At 43.2% G+C, this 24,109-nt stretch overlaps 1 protein-coding gene across 1 annotated transcript in view; it reads left to right on the plus strand.

Annotated features, from left to right (window-relative positions):
• LOC144506451 (cyclic AMP receptor-like protein A) overlaps positions 1 to 24,109 on the plus strand; it is a 192,053-nt gene that overhangs the window by 76,214 nt on the left and 91,730 nt on the right. The window lies entirely within an intron of this gene.

Raw genomic sequence — 24,109 nt, forward strand, 5'->3', positions numbered from 1 at the left:
ACCACCTGGAGTTGTCACTCCCTGGAGCAATGTCTCGACAACCTGATAATCTGCCATTTGCAGATTGCTGGACTGCTGTAAGACCCTGCAAGAGCCTTTAACTGCTGGTATCCACAGCCATGATGGCAGCAATCAGAGCTTGCATGGCAACAAGCAGAGATCTCATGACCTTAGTCTGAACCTCCACTATAGCACTTTAATGTTGCGTCGATTTTGCTTTTGCTGAAATGGAAGCTGAGACTTTGGCCATTCATGTATCATGGATAGGTTCTCCGTGCTTGCCAGTTGAAAGGATGAGCTCCAAGCTCTGCACAAAGCCTTGTGCTAAGTTTGAACCGAGCTCCTTCATGAATGGCCAATCCAGGATGTGGCGTATCAACCTCACGCCACCACCATATTTGAATAAGGAACTGCAATTGTGAGGAATCACATGGTAAGGCAGCAATGTTTGTCCTTTTGTAATCAGAAAAACATGGCAGCTGAAAGGACAATAATACATGTACCTTAAAAGAAGTAGAGCTGTAACATTGTAAGATCTCCAAGCCTGTTTCTTTCTGGGTCCATGAATACAGCAAACTGACTTTCTGGTGTGAGACTACAAGCAACTAACTTTGTGAGCTGCAGAAAGCCCATCCCATCAAGAGAGTTCGATAATAACTTTTTCATATGAAATTTGGCTATTTAATTCCCCTAAATTACCCTTAAGGAATGAAGATGTTTTCTTCATCAGGCCTACAATGGTATTTTCCAGAATAAGTCAGTAACATGAATTATGAACTATTTGCTTATAACCTGTAAAAGTGCACTCTTCTCTTTAACTGTACTTCCTTTGATTGTGTTTGCGTGTGTGTGATTGTTAGATTTTGGGATGAGGACCTGAATGATGAGCAGGTGAATAAACAAATCCTCTCTCTTTATTTAAATCCTCAAAGCTTGCTGCTGCTTATTCAAATTGTCCACATTGGTGAAAAAACACACACACACATCTTCCTGTGAGAAATTCACTGATTATGGACAGCAGGGAAAGAGGACAAAATTTTCACTTGTTCCCTCTCACCCTGTTTCTCCCCCCTCACACTATTTTATAATAAAACTGTAGGTCATTCTACGCATACTTTGTTCCTAAACTATAGGGACCAGAAGATCCATGGTTCATTCTGGCACTTGTGATGTGTCAGCTGATTGAGACCACATGCAGAATTTTGACAGTGTTTGGGAGGATGAACATCAGTTGGGGTTCACACTTCTGCTCTTTGGTGACATTATTTGCTTCTATTTATCATGTATAGGAACAGGAGTAGGCCATTCGGCCCATCAAGCCTGCTCCGCCATTCAGTATGATCATGGCTGATTGAACGCTTCACTGCCTTTTACCCACACTACTCCCATAACCCTTTACATTATTATGAATCAGAAATCTATCAATCTCTACCTTAAACGTACTCAATGACTGAGTTTCCATAGCCCTCGAGGGTAGAGAATTCCAGCCCCCGTGCTGTGGGTTGAGCTACAATGCCAGCGATTGATGCAACTGAGTGGCCTGATTGGCCATTTCGGAGGGTAGTTGAGTGTCAACCATGTTGCTGTGGCCCTGGAGTCACATGTAGGCCAGATCAGGTAAGGACAACAGATTTCCTTCCCCAGAGGACATTAGTGAACAGATGGGTTTTTCTGACAATCGACAATGGTTTCATGGTCATCAGTAGATTCTTAATTCCAGATATTTTTTATTGAATTCAAATTCCACCATCTGCCATGGCGGGATTCGAACCCGGGTCCCCAGAACATTAGCTGAGTTTGGATTAATAGTTTGGCAATAACACCACTAGGCCATCGCCTACCCTTTTCCCCAATCTCTCTTCATAAGACAGTCCTGCTATCCCCGGGACAAGTGTGGTGAACCTTTATTGCACTCCCTCTATGGCAATAATATTCTTTCTGAGGTAAGGGGACCTAAACTTACCCAACTTGGATTTAGTCCTTTTGAGTATTGTTGGAGCTGGACTCATCCAGGCAAATGGGGAGTATTCCATCACACTCATAATTTTTGCCTTGTGGATGGTGGACTGACTTTGGAGAGTGGATCACCCACTGCTGAAGTCCCATTCTCTGATCTTCTGTTTACAGTATTTATAGGGCTGATCCAATTCAGTTTCTGGTCAATGGTAACTCCCACAATGTTGATGGTTAGGGATTCAGTGATGGTAGTGCTGTTGGATGTCGAGGGGAGGTGGATAGATTCTCTCTTGTTGGAGATAATCATTGTCCGGCACAAATGTTCTTGCCACTTATCAACCCAGGTCTTGCTGTATATTGACGTAGACTGCTCCAGTATCTGAATGCACTGTTTGGAAGAATGATGGAGGCAAATTCAAGCAAATTCAAGGGCGGCACGGTAGCACAGTGGTTAGCACTGCTGCTTCACAGCTCCAGGGACCCGGGTTCGATTCCCGGCTTGGGTCACTGTCTGTGTGGAGTTTGCACATTCTCCTCGTGTCTGCGTGGGTTTCCTCCGGGTGCTCCGGTTTCCTCCCACAGTCCAAAGATGTGCGGGTTAGGTTGATTGGCCATGCTCAAATTGCCCCTTAGTGTCCTGGGATGTGTAGATTAGAGGGATTAGCGGGTAAAATGTGGAGGGATATGGGTGTAGGGCCTGGGTGGGATTGTGGTCGGTGCAGACTCGATGGGCCGAATGGCCTCTTTCTGTACTGTAGGGTTTCTATGATTTCTAGTTTTCAAAACCGAATTAGGTAATTATCAGAAGAAAAAGTATTTGCAGTGCTAGGAGGAAAAGGCAGGAAGTGGGACTGGGTGAATTTCATTTGCTGATAGCAGGCGTGGACAAAATGGGACAAATGGCCTCCAATGCTGCAACCATTTTGTGATGAACTATTATACCCCGCATCAGATTGGCTGCTTTTTCTGCTCCGTGACCAAGAATATTAAAAGCCAGCTCTCGGCTTGTTTTTGAATATTTTTTACTTATTAAAGTTTCATCATTTTGGAGGGGGCGTAAAGGGTGAGAAGCTAAAGATAGTGCTTTGCTACTCTCTTGTTTATCAGAAGAATGAAATTTAATCATTTTTGAAACAATGGATTAAGAAGGTTAAATCCTGTTTTCAATCTAAATGAATAATCTTATTTGTGACTAAATCTGGAACAAACTGTTTCTCTTAATTTGAAGGGTCATTAAATGTCTAGACAACTATTGCAAGCTGATAAATACTAGGATTTCTTTGTAGAAGCTACCATCTCCAGTGGCAAGATGTTGGCAAAGGTGATCCCTGCTACGTTAATTCATATGGTTGGCGTTTAGAGAGGTGTTTATCAATTTAACAGTATGCTGCAGCTGTTGGCACTCCTTAATGATTACCCATGATGATGTTGATTGTGCAGTCACCAAAAGGAAATGGTCTTGTAAAGGAAACTAATACGAAACAGTGAATATAATAAGTGAGGCGTACTTAACACTGCATTAGTCCTGTGTCACTTTATTTTTATTCCCTTTGTTGACTCTTATTATCTTTAGTTAAGGCATGCTGGTGAGGCTCTGCATCTGTCCTTTTTGCCGGGAAGAATAATGTCTGGAAGCAAATTCTCTTGCTGATTGCCACCTTCCACTGATGCATTGTTTGAGTTGTATTGTTGGTGGTCTGACTCTTTTTATTCCCTGTCCTTGCTGAATGTTATATTTTACCCGAAATCTCTCAAAGAGGGGCTAACAGGAGAGAAGAGAAAAAGGAAAGACCCTGATTTTCGACTAAATAAACCATCAATAAAATAACTCCTGCAAATGTACTGCTGCCCAACTATCCTAGAATGTAAAAGATTGGAGATAGAATTCTACTGGCCTTAATGCACCAAACATGAAAACTAAATCAAATTTTTAAAATAATTGACACAAGAGGGCATGTGTACCTGCATCCATGCCATAATTTCCTTTTAGTTATATATTCTGAACTGCTGTAATAAAAACTTATTCATCTCAGAACAGCAAGTAATCTGTGACTTTATCAAGCAAGAAATAACTCCACCAAATAATCAAAAATACTTTCATAATGAGCTCCACATTTTTAAATAATAAACTCCCACAGTGTTGCACTCTGACAATAATAGGTACCATTACAAGATAATTGTAGCAGGAGGGCATCTCACTTAGGCAAGTGCCAATCCCAACTGGAGTTTGGGCTAGATTTGATAGCTCTTTGCCTGAGCCAATTAACAAAATTCCTGCCTCAAAGTCCTCCACTTCCAGGTGGAGCGTTTCGAGATGATCACAAAGTGTGGATGAGTGATAAAGACAATTTGACCCACCTGGTCTGTCCATACGGAGGAAAGAGACCTGTAGTTCTCCCCCTCCCACCCCTCCCCCCAAACCTAACTCCCCATAACTGTATTCTAATTAATAGAAACACCATACTCAAACTTAAGTGATTATCTGCTCTTTGTCTCTGCTGCTATAGTCAGAAGTCCTGTGTCTCATGTGTTGATCATTCCTTATATGAAGGTCCACTTCCAATCCCTTAAATTTGCTGTTCATTACCTGTGTTCTTTATTATATTGTCATAGATTCAGTTGAAGCAATTTTCTGGATTTAATGTATCGGTGGTACATCGGTGGTTAGCACTGTTGCCTCAGTGCCAGGGACACAGGTTCGATTACCCGCTTGGGTCGCTGTCTCTGTGGAGTTTGCACGCTCTCCCCATGTCTGCGTAGTTTTCCTCCGGGTGCTCCAGTTTCCTCCCACAGTCCGAAAGACGTGCTCGTTAGGTGCATTGGCCGTGCTAAATTCTCCCTCAGTCTATCCAGACAGGTGCCAGATTGTGGCGACTAGGGGATTTTCACAGTAACGTCATTGCAGTGTTAATGGAAGCCTATTTGTGACACCAATAGATAAACTTAAACTTTAGGATTCTATGTTACTGTCGAGCACAGACAACTCTTTGATACAGACAAATCTTATCCTTTCCTCTCCCACCAGCTGAAGGAATAATGGTTGAGTTGAAAAGATAACCAAAAACATTGTTTCACAGGTGAAACCACAACCTCCAGCGATTTTCTTTTTAACAAGGGAACTTTTACAAGAGAACTGTGATAACTTCTGCATGTTTCTTTTATTTTGAGTGACGTGCACTTGTTCCAAACAGCTACTGTATGGTTTCCTGAAGAACTGAGACTACTGAGTATGTGCTAATGTGGTGTTTTTCAAAGTGAGGCTCGCGACCCTCAGGTGGGTCATGAGCTGCTGAAAAATGGTAATCAAAAATGATCCCCAAAGATTGCGGGATCGTTTTTTCTGTTTTCTCTCTGGGGACGTTCTCGCTGCAGTTTATGACCACGTGAGGAAAGAATAAACAGCTTTGCGTGCACTTGGCACCAAGCGTCCTGTGCGTACATGCACTTGGTGCCAATTGACTTGGTGCGGACTTTCTTTCCCTTTCTAGTAAACCAATTGTAGACATGATAGACATGGATCATTTTGGTAGGAAGAACAAGGAGAAACATTATTAAATTCTTAAAGGTGTGCAGGAGCAGAGGGATCTAAGTGGTATATGTGCACAGATCATTTGAAAGTGGCAGGACAGGTAGAGAGTGCACAGATCATTTGAAAGTGGCAGGACAGGTAGAGAGAGCAGTTAATAAAGCATATAGTATTCTGGGCTTCATTAATAGGGACATAGAGTACAAAGGCAAGGAGGTTATGCTGAATTTATACTAAACAGTACTTAAACCTCAGCTGTAATATTCAGTACAGGTCTGGGCGCCACAATATAGGAAGGATGTGAGCATATTGGAGAGAGTGCAGAAGATGTTCACAAGAATGGTTCCAGGAAACTTCAATTATGAGGATAGATTGGAGAGGTTGGAACAATTCTCCTTGGAGAGAAGAAGGCTAAGAGGAGATTTGATAGAGATGCTCAAAGTCACAAGGGTAGTTAGGGAAAAACTATTCCTGCTTGTAGAAGGATCAAGAATGAGAGGGCACAGATTTACAGTGATTGCAAAAAACGGAAATGTGACGTGAGAAAAAACTTTTTCACACAGCGAGTGTTTCGGGTGTGGAATTGTGTGGTGCCTGGAAGTGTGGTGGTTACCTAATCCTAACCTTGAGACATGGGTTTTATGACCTCAGAGTGAGTTTTTCAAGTTCTTGCATACTCTAGTATGGTGAAACAATGCTAGTTTGCTGTGATTCACCATCGCTACACCCAGTAATTATCAATGCAATTATCTACATTTCTAAAAGCATATTTTATACCATTACTGTACACAGAGGGTGGCAAGCATTTGGAATGGACTACTGAGGAAAGTGATCAAAACTGACTAGGACAATAATTTTAAGAGGATTTGATTTGATTTATTGTACTGGAATTTGGCAAGGAAAATTAAGAGAGGAATATAGGTAATTTAAGGGAGCTGGTGGCATAGTGGTATTGGACTAGTAATCATAGAAATCATAGAAACCCTACAGTGCAGAAGGAGGCCATTCGGCCCATCGAGTCTGCACCGACCACAATCCCACCCAGGCCCTACCCCCATATATTTTACCCGCTAATCCCTCTAACCTATGCATCTCAGGACTCTAAGGGGCAATTTTTAACCTGGTCAATCAACCTAACCCGCACATCTTTGGATGTGTAATCAGAGACTCAGTAATAATCTGGAGACCTGAGTTCAAATCCCATGGCAGATGGTGGAATTTGAATTCAATACAAATCTGGAATTCAAAGTCTAATGATGGCCATGAAACCTTTGTCGTAAAAACCCACCTGTGACTCCAGAACAACCAGTAATGTGGCAAATAGTGACCACAATTCTGTTAGCTTTAGGATAGTGATGGAAAAGGATGAGTGGTGTCCCAAGGGTAAGGTGTTGGATTGGGGGAAGACTATCTTTAGTGGGATTAGGCAGAAATTGGCAGCTGTTGATTGGGAGAGGCTGTTTGAGGGTAAATCCACATCTGGCATGTGGGAGTCTTTTAAGGAACAGTTGTTAGGGCTGCAGGATAGGCATGTGCCTGTAAAAAAGAAGGATAGGAAGGGTAGGATTCGAGAACCGTGGATAACCAGGGAAATTGAGGGATTGGTCAAAAAGAAAAGAGAGGCGTACGTTAGGTCCAGGCAGCTAAAAACGGAGGGAGCTCTGGAAGAATACAAAGAAAGTAGGAAAGAACTCAAACGAGGAATTAGAAGGGGAAAAAGGGGTCACGAAATGTCCTTGGCAGACAGGATTAAGGAGAATCCCAAGGCATTTTATTCATACGTTAGGAACAAAAGGGTTGTCAGGGAAAAAATCGGACCGCTCAGGGACAAAAGTGGGGAACTATGCTTCGAGCCCAAAGAAGTAGGGGAGATCCTAAATGAATACTTTGCGTCGGTATTCACAAAGGAGAGGGATGTGTTGACTGGGAGTGTCTCAGAGGGGAGTGTTGACCCGTTAGAGAAAATCTCCATTACAATGGAGGAAGTGTTAGGTTTTTTAGGGAATATAAAGACTGACAAATCCCCAGGGCCTGATGGAATCTATCCAAGGCTGCTCAGGGAGACGAGAGACAAAATCGCTGGGCCTCTGACGCAAATCTTTGTCTCGTCACTGGACACAGGTGAGGTCCCAGAGGATTGGAGGATAGCTAATGTGGTCCCGTTACTTAAGAAGGGTAGGAAGGATAACCCGGGAAATTATAGGCCGGTGAGCTTGACGTCCATGGTAGGGAAGTTGTTGGAGAGGATTCTTAGGATGTATGCGCATTTAGAAAGGAATAAACTCATTAATGATAGTCAGCATGGTTTTGTGAGAGGGAGGTCATGCCTCACTAACCTGGTGGAGTTTTTTGAAGAAGTGACTAGAATGGTTGACGAGGGAAGGGCCGTGGATGTCGTCTATATGGACTTTAGTAAAGCGTTTGACAAAGTCCCTCATGGTAGGTTGGTGCAAAAGGTTGGATCTCATGGGATAAAGGGGGAGGTGGCTAGATGGGTGGAAAACTGGCTTGGTCACAGAAGACAGAGGGTGGTAGTGGAAGGGTCTTTTTCCGGCTGGTTGCCTGTGACTAGTGGTGTTCCGCAGGGCTCTCTATTGGGACCTCTGCTGTTTGTGATTTATATAAACGATCTGGAAGAAGGTGTAACTGGGGTGATCAGTAAGTTTGCGGACGACACGAAAATGGCTGGACTTGCAGATAGTGAGGAACATTGTCAGAGGCTACAGAAGGATATAGATAGGCTGGAAATTTGGGCAAAGAAATGGCAGCTGGAGTTCAATCCAGATAAATGCGAAGTGATGCATTTTGGTAGAACTAACGTAGGGGGGAGCTATATGATAAACGGCAGAACCATAAAGGGTGTAGATACGCAGAGGGACCTGGGTGTGCAAGTCCACAGATCCTTGAAGGTGACGTCACAGGTGGAGAAGGTAGTGAATAAGGCATATGGCATGCTTGCCTTTATAGGACGGGGCATAGAGTATAAAAGTTGGGGTCTGATGTTGCAGTTGTACAGAACGTTGGTTCGGCTGCATTTGGAATACTGCGCCCAGTTCTGGTCGCCACACTACCAGAAGGACGTGGAGGCTTTAGAGAGAGTGCAGAGGAGGCTTACCAGGATGTTGCCTGGTATGGAAGGGCTTAGTTATGAGGAGAGATTGGGTAAACTGGGGTTGTTCTCACTGGAAAGACTGAGGATGAGGGGAGACTTAATAGAGGTGTATAAAATTATGAAAGGCATAGATAGGGTGAATGGTGGGAAGCTTTTTCCCAGGTCGGTGGTGACGTTCACAAGGGGTCATAGGTTCAAGGTGAGAGGGGGGGAGGTTTAACACGGATATCAGAAGGACGTATTTTACACAGAGGGTGGTGGGGGCCTGGAATGCGCTGCCGGGCAAGGTGGTGGACGCGGACACACTGGGAACGTTTAAGACTTATCTAGATAGCCACATGAACGGAGCGGGAATGGAGGGATACAAAAGAATGGTCTAGTTTGGACCAGGGAGCGGCACGGGCTTGGAGGGCCGAAGGGCCTGTTCCTGTGCTGTATTGTTCTTTGTTCTTTATTGACTCTTAAATGCTCTCTAAAATGGCCTAGCAAGCCACTCAGTTATATCAAACTGCTAAAACGTCCAAAAACCGGATGGATTTCTTGGCACCGGAAAAGGCAAACCCAGCCGTGCCGACCATGCGAAGTTCTCTTTAATAACATCTGAGGACTTGAGAACAGGAGAGCTGACTACAGGCCATCAAGCCTGACATAGTCATACTCATTGTATGTCCCAGACACCACCAGCACCATTCCTGGGTATGTCCTGTCCCACTGTTACACAGTACAGTGGTGTACAGTTGGGAGAGAATTGCCCCAGGGAATCTGCAACATTGACTCTGGACCCAATGAAGTCATGGGGTCAGAGCAAACATGGGCAAGGAAACTTCCTGCTGATTACCCCATACCTTCCCCACTCAGTTGATAATCCATTTGGAGATGGCAAGAGCGCAGAATGGGGATTTCTTCACCAAAAGTGGCTTGGTAGCACCACTACAGAATGAATGAATGGTTTAGATACTTTTAAGTGCTCTATATTTGTACTGTTAAACATTAGAAATATTGTATAGTTTTAAGTGGGTTTAATTTAATTTAATGTGCTTGGAAGAAACCTATAGTTAGATTCATGCTGGACAAAAATGTTTATATGCGTGAGGGTTGGTTTCAATTCCAACTGCGATTCTATTGTATTTAGAGAAGTTTAGGGCTTGTAGACTAAATAGTTGCAGGCATTGCTTAGCAACTAGAGGCCCACTTTCCAGAGAGGGGAACTTTTTTTTTGTTTTTTTAACTGGAAGCTAGAGCAAATGCAAACAGGCAGCTGGAGAGGGAACATCTCTCTCAGCTTTGCTCGAAGAAAACTCATACCATTGAGTGATAGTTAAGAAGGCCAGTGCCAAAACTCTAAAGCCACTTAAGGAAACCAGAGAACTAAAGAAGGGTTTCCAGGAAGCCTTAGGTTAAAGGAGCAAAGATAAAATGGGAGGAGAACATGTACTGTTCATTCAAGAACTAATAAGGAGCTGGTTAGTGAGAAGTCAAAAAGATGTCTGGTGATTCTTACTACTTGTGATATCTTACTACAGTTTATGAGATGCTAACTGAAATAATTGTGGAGCAATCAACTGCTGGACCTCGAGTGTGTACAACCCCTTCAAGACAAAGAAACCTTAACAGGGCTATTCCAAATCCTGGCGTGGATTCACTGTTAAAAATGGAGCAGAAGCTTTGAGTAAAAGAGTCAATTGTAAAACCTGGATTGGAGTTCAAAATGCAACCTGCTAATGGAAAACCTTATTACAAGAGAAGGTTTTAAAGTGTGTTGGGAGTGGAGCTTGGAAACTCTCATATGACAATCATCTGGGGGGATTCTAAGGAGAAACCCACAGACACTAACTTGGGCTCAGAGAGGAGTGTATACTCAACTGTTCATGTCATGTGCTGAAAAGGGACTTTGCATGCTGTTGAGACCACGAGAGCTTCAAACATAATGTGTCATCTGTGTTAATCTTAAAACCTGTGTATATTCATTAAGAAGTTTAACAACACCAGGTTAAAGTCCAACAGGTTTATTTGGTAGCAAAAGCCACACAAGCTTTCGGAGCTGCAAGCCCCTTCTTCAGGTGAGTGGGAATTCTGTTCACAAACAGAGCATATAAAGCCACAAACTCAATTTACATGAATAATGGTTGGAATGCGAATACTTACAACTAATCAAGTCTTTAAGAAACAAAACAATGTGAGTGGAGAGAGCATCAAGACAGGCTAAAAAGATGTGTATTGTCTCCAGACAAGACAGCCAGTGAGACTCTGTGGGGGTAACCCCACAGTATTCGCATTCCAACCATTATTCATGTAAATTGAGTTTGTGTCTTTATATGCTCTGTTTGTGAACAGAATTCCCACTCACCTGAAGAAGGGGCTTGCAGCTCCGAAAGCTTGTGTGGCTTTTGCTACCAAATAAACCTGTTGAATTTTAACCTGGTGTTGTTAAACTTCTTACTGTGTTTACCCCAGTCCAACGCCGGCATCTCCACATCATATATTCATTAAGACAAGGAGGGAGCAAAGGAATATTGTATTATAATCCATTTTTTAAATGTTTAATAAATGTTTTGTTTTGTTGTTAAAACTAATTAGTGGTCTTGTGACTCTGTTCCTCCACCGTTGATTAAAATAAAGTAAAATTTACGGTTTTTTGAGACACAGTTCCGTTCTGGGATCTTCCCGTCCAGTTATAACTGGGACCGTAACAAAAGGCCAAGTCCTAAAGGACATTAACTGCGAGACTGGGTCTGCAGCAGATGGTGAGGGAACCAACAAGATGGCAAAACATCCTGATCAACCTTCCTGCTGCAGATCTGTCCATGACCAGTTCTATAGGAGTGACCACTACACAGTCCAGTGGAGACAAAGACCCATCTTCACACTGACGATACCCTCCATTGTGCTCTGTGGCATTACCACTGTGCTGAACAGATGCATGGGAACATCACCACCTGGAAGTTCCCCTCCAGGCCGCCGCTGCCATCCCTTACTACACCTCGGGGATTGCAGTGGTTCAAGAAGGCAGCTCATCACCACCTTTTCAAGGGCGATTCAGGATGAACAATAAATGTTGGCCTAGCCAGTGACACCCACATCCCAAGAATGAATACCTGGGCTCATTTGACATACCGTCATTAAGGTATTTCTTGTATTTTGCATTCCTGCATTATCACTTCTACTTACTTGATAATTATTGCAGCCACAAGCTTTACTTATTGAAGTCAGTCAGGCAACAGTTTGGACATACATACATTCTGCTTGATTCTGTCTGATATGTGGAGTTACTCACCTGTGAAACAAGATACTTTAGCACTGCATTTTTTGAACATGAAACACTACCTGACAATGGTGGAAAACCAGCAGAACCAGTTACACCAAATAGAGTTCCATCTGTTATAGATGAATTTCGGCATCATACTAAACCAGCCTGGCCTGATAGCATGGTGAGGTGCAGGCCGACTCACTGGTGGTAGATAAGCTCTAATGATTTTGGTCTGACGCCATGGGCTGAATTTTCACCTGGATGTATAGGTGCGTTTTGGTGCACAAATGGCCACACTCAGTGTGGGTGGAAATCTGATTTTCTTCTGCATTCCCAGCCCCACAGGATTTGTGTATTGCTTTCACTGGTTGTATTCAGGCATGTGAAAGAACTGGGAGATAGGAGAAAAGACTGATTTATAGCAGAACTTTAATAAACCAAGATCTGATAAATATGGTCGTTGCTTTACATTTATTTTTTTCAATGCTGTACATACTTAATTAGTGTATTAACAGATTTAATTAAAGATAATAGTGCTGAAGGAATCAGTTGCCCTTTAGCATCTGAAATTCATGTAGGCCCAGAAGCAGGAATTATAAAAATCTTTTCTCAGTATCGGTGAGCTCACGTTCAAATAATTTAATCGAAACTTGGCTCAACTCTCGTTTTCCTGCAAGGAAAGTCTTGTTAATGATCAATTCTTTTCAAACCTCAATTGAAAATACAGCTCGTTGAATGTTTACGTGTTTTACCGCACTTGAGTATAATTTCCTTTTGGCTTACATCTCTAATGTTATAAAACTCCACATGCAATGCTTGTGAAGGGTATGGGTCTGAAAATTGGGCAGCTGATCTCATGGTCCTGAGATGTAGCAGGGTAAGTTTAGCAAGATATGATCTTTATAAACCAAGGGACAGAGTGGGATGATTGGGGGGGAGGAGGAGGTGGAAGAAGGGGAGGGAGGAGGAGGTGGAATAAGAGGGGGGGGAGGAGGAGGTGGAATAAGGGGGGGGGAGGAGGAGATAGAATGGGGGGGGGGGAGGAGGTGGAATGGGGGGGGGAGGAGGAGGTGGAATAAGGGGGGGAGGAGGAAGTGGAAGAAGGGGAGGAGGTGGAAAGGGGGGGGGGGTGAGGTGGAAGAGGGGAGGGGAGGAGGAAGAAGAGGTGGGGAGCGTTGCTGCAGCACACAGAGCCCTACACTGAGTTTGATTCATTATTAACATAAGGTTATCTATGCTGTATTTCACAATATTCCTTGCCGACATATAGTGGCACATGACAGCTCAACATAGTTGGTCTGCATTAACTTAATCCTTGAATCAAGTTTTTTATACAAGTTGCTTTTTGACAATGAGCAGTAATCTCCATTTAGTATTTTACATAGAATCTTTGGTGTGTGCATTTTTTACTTGTTGCTAAAGTTTTCAATTTGCTAATCAGCACATTCTTGTAACCTTTGTTATTGTGGCTACAGTACAAGTTGTTGCTAACAAAATTGAAATCTTCCCTATGTCCTGGATGAGGTCAAATTCGCATGGGAACAAAATCTGCAGGGTAAATTATACCTCAAAACGTAAAAATAAAAAGAAAGATACTACCATTGTTGGATATCTGTAGCATGCAGAGGGCAATCAGTACGTGTGAATAGCTGTCTACTTTATGGTTGTCTGTTTGTGTAAAAGGGCATGCATTTAACATATAGACTATCTGTTCCCTCCAGAGATACTGACCTGTTGTATGATTCCAAAATTTTTAATAAACTACATGTTAACTCCTGCCAAACCCAAGGATCTGTCACAATGGTCCTACCATAGAACCACAGAATTCCTAGAGTGCAGGAGGAGCCATTTGGCCCCACAAGTCTGCACTGACTCTCCGAAAGAGCATCTTATCCAGGCCCATCACCCCACTCTATTCCCATAATCCCATGCATTTACCATGGCTCATCTACTTAATCTACACATCTTTGGACACTAAGGGGCAATTTAGCATGGCCAATCCACCTAACTGTGGGAGGAAACTCGAGCACCTGGAGGAAACCACGCAGACATAGGGAGAATGTGTAAACTCCACACAGACAGTCACCCAAGGCTGGAATGAACCTGGGTGCCTGACGCTGTGAGGTGGCAGTGCTAACCACTGTGCCACCGTGCCACCCAGGTACCTGGTATCTTCCTCGATATCCCCTGGATATCCCCAAACTGCCTTCCTCGACAGTCCGATTCACACACAGTTTCATGGACTGTGGTGGTTCTTCCTGTAACTGTGATCAAGCAGCAGGATCCTGGGGCAATTTGCCAGCTAAGCCTGTCTGCAGTGTATATCTCTAATAACACACGACTGATGAAGCACCTTTATCACTTTTCATATGGAAAGGAGGCTACAATGTTGCAGAGGGCATAAAACTTTTACTAGCGAATGATCTTTGAATAGTTCCAAGAATTACCGACGAGACGCTGACATCCATCAATGCTTCAACTGAAATAAAAACAGTAAATGCTGGATAAACACAGCAGGTTTAGCCACATCTGTGGAGAGAGAAACAAGAGTTAACATTTCGAGTCCATATGATCCTTCTACAGAACTCTTCTGAAGAAGAGTCATACGGACTTGAAACGTTAAATCTGTTTCTCTCTCTACAGCTGCTGCCAGACCTGCTGAGATTACCCAACATTTTCTGTTTGTGTTTCAGATTTCCAGCAGCCCCGCAGTATTTTGCTTTTATTTGAGTGCTTCAACTGGCAGTCCTGATATATGCAGTGAGTCGGAAAATCTATCACTCCATTGAAGTCCATGCACTTTCTGACTATATAAATTCAATTGTGCATATTGTCCTGTATGTTAATGAAGCAACCACAATGATTTTGTCCTGCTGTAGTCCACCATACCTTCATTATTAGAGGATTCAAAAGCAATTAATGCATAGTTGTCTGGAAATCACATCTAATGTTTGCAGCCTTAGTAAAGAGCCCCAGTGCAACAGCAGAGCACAGATACAATGAAACTCATGTCAATGAGAGGCCATACAATGTGGAGGTAAATGCAATCTCTGTATTTGAAATCTGTTTCTACAATGGGCACATGCCATCACTGAAACTATGCTATTCCAATAAAATCCACATTTCGTAGCTCAGCAGTTGTAACATTTTTACGCTTCTCCTTTGACTCCACTTTTGCTGGAACTATTTTGCTATATTTAGTTAATTGCTTTTCCGATGTTTTAAGCAGATACTCTCCCTCTCTGATATTCTAATCATACATTCATATCTGAGGAATGCAAGGTCAGGAACTAAGTGATTTTGGCCGAACCCAAACCAAGTGTCGCTGAGTAGGTTACCAAGGCGCCAGTGTCACTTAATGACATTGTTGATGACCCCTTCCATCATTTCACTGATGATTGGGAGAAAGCTAAGAGGGCAGCAATTGTTCTGGTTGGAGGAGTTGTGTTTTAGAATGCTTAGGATACCTTGACAATCTGCTACATAATCAGGTTAGATGCCCGATTCATAGCTGATATTACTTAGCTATGAGAGCAGCTAACTCTGGTATGCAAGTCTTCAGCATCACAGCAAGAATGGAGTCGAGGCCGGTGGCTTTTATTGTCTCGAGTGAATGCTGTTTTCAGCTGATCTCACAGTCTGTTAAATCCATCATTGATAGATTTCTGTAAGTGAGTACCCAGGGTCTGAGTGGCATCAGTCACAGCATGTGAAAATTGGTCTGTGTTTTGGGATGGCTCTACAGATAGCTGTGAAGACGCCACTTACTCTGTGGTGCTGATTGTTTGTGTAAATCCCTTGTGTGACTGCAGTGATGTTCGAGGAGTACTGTTGCACATCCTCTGCCAGCTGCTGCAAGCTGTTTATCACAGACTCAAGGATGTGGAAAATGTCTTCTGCTCCTGCATTCACTTATGTCCAAAGGCAGATCGAATAGGATGCCAGTTTTTTGCCCATACAGCCGGTATATGTTGTGGACATTCAGCCCATCTAATTCCTTTCGCTTCCTCTTCTACTTCCCACTTGTGTGTTATAAATCACCAATCACACATTCCTCAAACTTAGCTATTTTCTCTGCAATGTTGATATTTATTCTCACCCCTGGATAGCTGGAATACTTGATGTAACCTGCTTTGAATTTCTAGACTTTAGTTCTACTTGCACCGGAGTTTTTATCTTGGAACGATTCTATAGGAAGAACATTTGCAATGCATCCTCAAGACAATGCCTTCAAAGAGACACAAGATCATAAGACATTCCAGGTGTCATGCACATGTTTTGCAAATGTAATCCTAGATTAAGAAAGTAGGTCGCTGAAGGGGGATCATCGTAATTGGAGTATACGTAATGGGTGGTGGCACCAATATCCCAAGCTCATCCCAGTTAATCTGTTCTACAGATTCATCGTCAGAAAGGGTGAGGGCCACATTGTCGTGCTGAGTAAACTGTTCCAGCATGGATGGTCCTTGTCTACCGTTGTGCTTTCTCAATATTTGCAAAACACATTTAATAAAATGTTAGCAATCGCATGAGCTCCTTTCCCCTGCCATCCTCCTCCAAAGCTTAGCACGTGTGTAACCAGACCAGTTCCTTGGGAAAGGCCATTGACAGTGCCTCACTGCAGTCGTGCCCGACTGTTTCAGTTGTAGAAATGAATGAAGTAACATTGCAAACAGCTTTGCATGCTATATCCTGAGAGTCTGAGAGATAAACATCTGTCTGTAGGCAATAAGCTTGTGTACAAAGGTGGATGCTATGACTCTCCTCCCGATGCCACTGAATTTACTTTGCACTTTCTCTCCGTTGTGACAGACCCGGGGATTTCATTCACTTGCACAGCTAAATCAACAGACCAAGGTCATCGCTAGAAAATCCGATGCTGTTTGACTGCACTTCCTGCAGCAAGACTTCGAGAGCAGCCATTACTAAATGAATGAGTTATGTACAGCCTTTGTAGCCCGTACTTCTCCAAGTCTATACTTTCATCCTTCAGTTTCAAACTGAGAAACAGTGAACTTCCCTTTGATGGAAAGAAGCTGCCCATTAAGAGTGACTGGGTCAAATAATGTATGTTACTTAACCAACCATAATTTGGTCTGCTTCCAGAGCATGTTCAGAAAAATACCAGCTAAGACCATATGAAATAGGCGCAGGGTGGGTCATACAACCCCACGAACCTCCTTTACTATTCAGTAAGATCATGACTAATCTGACCTTGGCTTTAGTTTCACTTTCTGCCTATTCTCCGAGATCCTTGACTCTGCTAATGGTGTGTTAATCATATTATTAATGCTGTGGTACTGGCTGGTCTCGCGCTCCTAATCTTCGGTCACCCTATGCACAAGGAGACACGGAGGGAGGAGAACCTCCTCATAACACTGCTCCTGGGCCTGGCCACTGTGGGCCTTTAATAGGACAAGGTAGCGGGTGATCAAGGGGTCACCTGACCCAGCTGTCTATCCCTCTATCATGACTGTGTTTGCAGCTGAGTGACCCCAGAGAGTTCAGACCTTCCATGACCAGTGTGTGCTGCAGGGGCTGGGGTGCAGCGTCACCCCGAGTAATAATATTTTAGTATGATTAGTTAAGTTTTCTTAGATCTTTTGTTTTGGTTACATTGCCCCAGGAGGGTTGTCACTCCTCTTTAGTTTGCTTATTTTACTGATCATTTGTTCAATTTAAAAAAATATAAAAAGAGAGACTTCCACCAGGCTGTGGTACTGACTGGTCACTTTGATTCCGCCCCCCCCCCCAGACTTTGTCACAGAAATACAGAAGATGCTTAATGCCTTCTGGGACTAAAGAACGCAATGAGTCGCTGCTGTGCTCCTGTAGCTCCTGCTTAGGGAGGGTGATTAGTTGCTGCTCTACCTTCACACCCAAGTAGTGACTTTCTGGGTGGAATTTTCTCGTCCCGCCCGCCAAGGGAATCATAGCAGGCGAGGCGGATCATGCAAAGGTCCGTTGACCTTGGGCTGCAAAATCCCGCCCCCGTCTCCGGACCCTGCAGCAATACCTTTGAGTTCCCTCCCTAATGGTGTGCCCTGATAACTTATTTCTTTCACAAGATGCACGGCCTCAACTCTGACCTGCAGCTTCTGTTCATGGACCTGGAGGTCACCATGCCTCCTTGCAGGAGTTGCCTTTCTTCTATAGGGAATTGATTAAGGTCTAGAATGAGGTTGCCTCATGCTGGAATTCTCTCCTCTCAGTAATAGTGGCTGTTGTCAGGGAGCCACATCTCCATTAATATGGATTCCGATGACTGGCGGAAAAGAGAGCTCGGGGCCCGGCTGTTAAGGCGAGCACAATGGCAGATGTGCTGGATGGCGTAGGAACGGGCTGGGTGATACCACAGGAACTTACCAGGCGGGTATCTGTTGATGTCCAGCTTTCAGCCAAAGCCTGAAAATGGTGTTGCTCGCACCTGACGGCATTCATGGCATTGAGGCTGCTTAAGCTGAACTGCTCCACATTGGTCCTGCATCCTGATACCTCCCCCACAATGTGAGCCATCTCTTGGAAATTCTCTCCACACTTTTCCATTTGTTACAGAGGGGTTTCCTGTATAACCTGCTGCTGCACGCCCTCCACTTCCTTGCCTGGCTGTACCATTAGGATATACCTTGCCGTACTGTTCTACCACTGGACAGTGGAGGTGATCCCCAGGGAAGGGCTGTCAATGTGGAAGTGCTCCCTTTTCCTGCACGCAGCAGTACCATATAATCGTAGTTTAAGTTTGTTCATGGACTCCAAGATTGAATGTGTTTTCTATAGCCGGGGGACATGCTGTGTTCCATGTGTATGTGGATTGCCTGAGGTTGCAGCCTCTTTTAAGTTATTTGAAAAAGTTGCTCCTCAACATTATATTGCCCCACCTTCCTGATATTTGGTCAGCGGGGGAGAGGGGGCTAGGAAAGGCGGAGGACCTCCTCATAAGCCTGCTGATGGGCCTGGCCTAGGTGGCTATCAAGGAAGTCATCTACCTTGACTGTATACCCCTCTACTGCGGCTATGTTCATGGCCAGGTGGATTGGAGATGGAGCATGTTTGATACGCTTCAGGCCTTCCGCAACCAATGGGTGTCATGGGGCCTGGGCTGCATCATCATCCCGGTAATGATGTTTTGGTTTAGTTAAGTTTCCTTTGACGTTTTATTTTGGTTACAGTGCCCCACCATACTTGCACTTATTTTGTTTCATGTACATGGACATCCAGATCCTTCTGTTGCTACATTCTGTAGTCAATCTCCACTTAACTAATATTCTCCCTCTCTATTCTTCCTACCAAAGTGGACAATTTCACATCCTCCCACATTATATTCCTGCCAATTTTCCTCACTCATTTAACCTCTCCATACCCCTTTGCAGAATCTGGTTCCTCTTCACAACTTGCTTTGCTACATATCTTTGTATCGTCAGCAAATTTGGCTTTGGTGTACTTGATCCTTTCATCCAAGTTATGAATATGGATGATAAATAGTGAGGCCCCAGCACTGATCCTGGGGCATCCCAATAGTTGTGTTTTGTCAACCTGAAAATGAGCTACTTATCCCAACTTTGTTCTTGTTAGATGGCCAATCTTCTCCCAACACCACAAGCTCTGAACTTATATAGTAACCTTTTGTATGATGCCTCATTGAATATCTTTTGGAAATCCAAAAAAGCTACAACTACCCATTCATATTTTTCAACTCTTAATTTCAAATACAATTTCCATTTCACAAACACACATTGACTGTGCCAGATCATAAGATTTTCTGAATGTCCTGCTACTTCTTCCTTAATAATGGCATCCCAGTAGTTTCCCAATGACAGATATTAAGCTAACTAGCCTATAGTTTCCGGGTTTTTGTCACCTTCCCTTCTTGAATAAAGGCATTGCCTTTGTGGTTTTCCGATCTGCCAAGATCTTTCTAGATCTACCAAGAACATTGGGAATTTTGGAAGATTGCAACCAATGCATCCAGTAATTCTACAGCTACTTCTTAAGGTTCCAGGTTCAAGTCCCACTCCAGGGCTTGAGCACAAAAATCAAGTTTGATAATCCAGTGCAGTACCAAGGGAGTGTGCACTGTTGGAGGTGCTGTCTTTTGGATAAGATGAGGCCCTATCTGCCTGCTTGGGTGGATGTAAAAAATGCAAAGGGCAGGGGAGTTAACCCTGGTGCCCTGGCTGATGGTTATCCCTCAATCAGCATCCCAAAAAACAATTATCTGTTCATTACCACTTTTTTTGTGGGAGTTAGTTGCACACATATTGACTACTGTGTTTCCTACATAATGACAGTTTTTACAGGCTGAATTCTACATGCACGCCAGGGGACACAAAAAATAGGGTGAGTGCCCATCCCACCACATGCCTGCCTATTCCTATGCTCACCCCATGATACAGAGCGCCATAATTGGCAGTCAGCCCACCATATATAAATATATAAACATTATAGATGGCACAGTGGTTAGCACTGCTGCCTCACAGCGCCAGGGACCTGGGTTCGATTCCCAGCTTGGGTCACTGTTTGTGTGGAGTTAACACATTCTCCCTGTGTCTGCGTGGGATTCCTTTGGGTGCTCCAGTTTCCTCCCACAGTCCAAAGATGTGCGGGTTAGGTTGATTGGCCATGCTAAATTGACCCTAGTGCCAGGGGATTAACAGGGTAAATATGTGGGGTTACGGGAATAGGGCCTGGGTAGGATTGGGGTCAGTGCAGACTCAATGGGCCGAATGGCCTCCTTCTGCACTGTAGGGCTTCTATGATTCTTCTATGATTCTACATTTATTGTCAAGCCAATTGCCCCTGATAGTATGCGGCCCATGTCATAAAATGTTTGGTATGGGTAACCGGGTAGGAACGGGAAGCCCAATTTTTTTTTTTAACTTAAATGTTCAAAGGGCGGGATAGAAGGAGAGGTCACCTTTTAATGGTTGCCCTATGCCAATTGCGAGTCCGCCACCCCTTAGGTCGTACCATCCCACCCCCCTTTCCTACCTGCTCCCTCCCTTAAACCCACCCCTTCCTGTCCCACCCTTCTCACTAACCAACCGAAACCTTCTGGCCCAAGAACCTGGACTTACCTGCTTCAGGGATCAATAGGCCTTGATCTTATTGATGATCTTATTCTTTTGCAATCCCAGCAGCGACTGCTACTGCCTTCCTGGTGCTGCCAGGATTAATGGAGTTGCCAACCAATTGGATTGGCCAGCAGCTCCGGAGGCCAGGCCTTGAATCTTACTTGACGCTCATTAGTCTGTCCCACAGCACCTGATGGCTGTGGGGCAGGTCCATGTGGGACATGTTGGCTCCTTTCCAGCGTTATTTCCAGGGTAGTTTCCCCCCCCCCCAACCCCCTGCATTATTCAGCCCTACACTTCAGAAGTGCTTCATGGGATTAAAATGTTGAGGTAAGGTGATCATGGATAACACTATATAAATGTAAGTCTTTCATTTGAGGCCCAAAGATATAGGCCATTAAAGATAATTATATGAATTCCTCCCACCCTTTTGCCTCAATTCTCTACAAATATTGGGATGCTTTTTGGAATATTTGTTGATGTCTCTGCCATTTCCTTATTTCCTATTATTAATTCACAGTCTCATTCCCTAAGAGATCAGTGATTATTTTAGCTACTCTCTTCTCTGTTATATACTTCTAGAAGTGCACTGTCTGTAATTTTAATTTTTTAATTTTAATTTTTTAATTTTAATTTTTTAATTTTAATTTTTTAATTTTAATTTTTTCAGTCGCCCTATTTTGGCATACCATAGAACCATAGAAAATTACAGCTCAGAAACAGGCCTTTTGGCCCTTCTTGTCTGTGCCGAACCATTTTATGCCTAGTCCCACTGACCTGCACTTGGACCATATCTCTCCACACCCCTCTCATCCATGAACCCGTCCAAGTTTTTCTTAAATGTTAAAAGTGACCCCGCATTTACCACTTTATCCGGCAGCTCATTCCACACTTCCACCACTCTCTGCGTGAAGAAGCCCCCCCCTAATATTCCCTTTAAACTTTTCTCCTTTCACCCTTAACCCATGCCCTCTGGTTTATTTCTTCCCTAGCCTCAGCGGAAAAAGCCTGCTTGCATTCACTCTATCTATACCCATCAAAATCTTATACACCTCTATCAAATCTCCCCTCAATCTTCTACGCTCCAGGGAATAAAGTCCCAACCTATTCAATCTCTCTCTGTAACTCAGCTTCTCAAGTCCCAGCAACATCCTTGTGAACCTTCTCTGCATAGAAACATAGAAACCCTACAGTGCAGAAGGAGGCCATTCGGCCCATCGAGTCTGCACCGACCACAATCCCACCCAGGCCCTACCCCCACATATTTTACCCGCTAATCCCTCTAACCTACGCATCCCAGGACTCTAAGGGACAATTTTTAAACTGGCCAATCAACCTAACCCGCACATCTTTGGACTGTGGGAGGAAACCGGAGCACCCGGAGGAAACCCACGCAGACACGAGGAGAATGTGCAAACTCCACACAGACAGTGACCCGAGCCGGGAATCGAACCCGGGACCCTGGAGCTGTGAAGCACTCTTTCAAACTTGATATCATCTTTATCTGCTTTAGTCAGCCTCAGCTGATTTGTCCTTGTAGAGTCTCTCTTTCTCAATGGAATATATCTTTGTGAGAATTATGAAATATCTCCTTAAATGTCTGCCAATGCTTGTCAACCATCTTGAGATGAGGCTCCTAAGGTTGGTGTAAAAATGCCACAAGCAAAACGTGGACCCTGATGCTGACATTTTCGCCTATGGTCACCTGGCAATGGAAATAAAATTAGATTGCAAATACCTTCATAGTTATCCATTATCTCCCCATCCCCGCTAAAAAGTTATTTTATGGACCAATAAAACAGTTCCTGAGGAAGTAAAACAAAGCAACACTCATTTGTGTTTCTTTTGAGGTTCTGCTTTGTTGTCATTCTCCTCAAACAGGAAGAGTGGGATAGCTTGCACTGAATTTAATCTCGGCGACCAACTGTACCTCTCTATTGAAATAGAAATCTTTTGGACTAACCCTTGCAGCTTTTTCTCCTTTCTTGTGCGTGATGTACTGTGTTTAATTGCTTCTGTGTTCAGGCAAAATTTAACAAATGAAGTTGAGTTTTTGCCACTTGACGATTAAGGCATCCTTACTGGTTTTAACAATATTGTCTCTGATATTTGTAATTGTATTTTGCTATTTGAGCGCCTGTTCTTGTGTGAAGCATATACATTGTGTGTTTGATAAATCATTATACATGCTGTTTTCTGCTAGTACCTTTGAATTATGACCCTGAAAGTTGGGGGTGGATTATCTCTGATGGTGAAAAACATCCATTAAATGTTTAGCATCTATTATGCACACGGCAAGGTTGTACTCATTTTGTGGAGACCTACTAATGTGATTTATCTTTCCACAGAGTGAAATATCCCTGTAATTAATGTCCCATCTTGCCATGATTACCATCAATAAAACACTAGGCTTATCATGTGTAAACGTCCTATAGTTTAAATAAAATATAACTTCTTTGTTGGCCTTTTGTGTCATTTACATCTAAGTCCAGGTTTAAAGAAAAGATGTTTTCCCACCAAACTGAATGGCATGGTGAATACCAGAAACACCTTGCATTTCTGAACTATGGGCCTAAGTTGTATTTCCTATAATTTTTGCATCTGTTCATCACAGCCTGTTTGAAATGCTGTTCTTGTCGAAAGGACAAACCTCCATTCCTCAGTATTCTTCAGCAGGAAAGCACCTACAGTTATTGGGATTTCTCTTTAAAATGATAGGGATTATTACTGATTTAATCATTTATCTTAAACTTTTAGCTTTGATTTTTCTAACCAAAAAAACTCTCAAATTATGAAAAGAATTATGCTAAGAATTTAATTTAAAAATTGTATTCTAAGCAGAGTAATTTTGGAAAGACTATTTAAAATTGTATCATTAAAGACTTGTACTAAAATTACTTTCCAGAATTTATTTTCTGTTTTCACAATTTATTCACAAATTAGAACATTAATAAAGGCAAAATACTGCGGATGTTGGAATCTGAAACAAAAACAGAAAATGCTGGAAAATCACAGCAGGTCTGACAGCATCTGTGGAGAGAGAATAGAGCCAACGTTTCGGGGGGTGGGGGGGAATCTAATTGAACAAAGGGAATGTAAATGGTGATGATAAAGGCTGAGAAAGATGTTAGGAGTGTCCATTATGAGATCAGAATGTGTGAATGGCAGTACAAAGGTGCAGAGTGTCAAAAGACAAC

Source organism: Mustelus asterias, chromosome 17 (assembly GCF_964213995.1).
Source record: "Mustelus asterias chromosome 17, sMusAst1.hap1.1, whole genome shotgun sequence".
NCBI classification, from domain to species: Eukaryota; Metazoa; Chordata; class Chondrichthyes; order Carcharhiniformes; family Triakidae; genus Mustelus; species Mustelus asterias.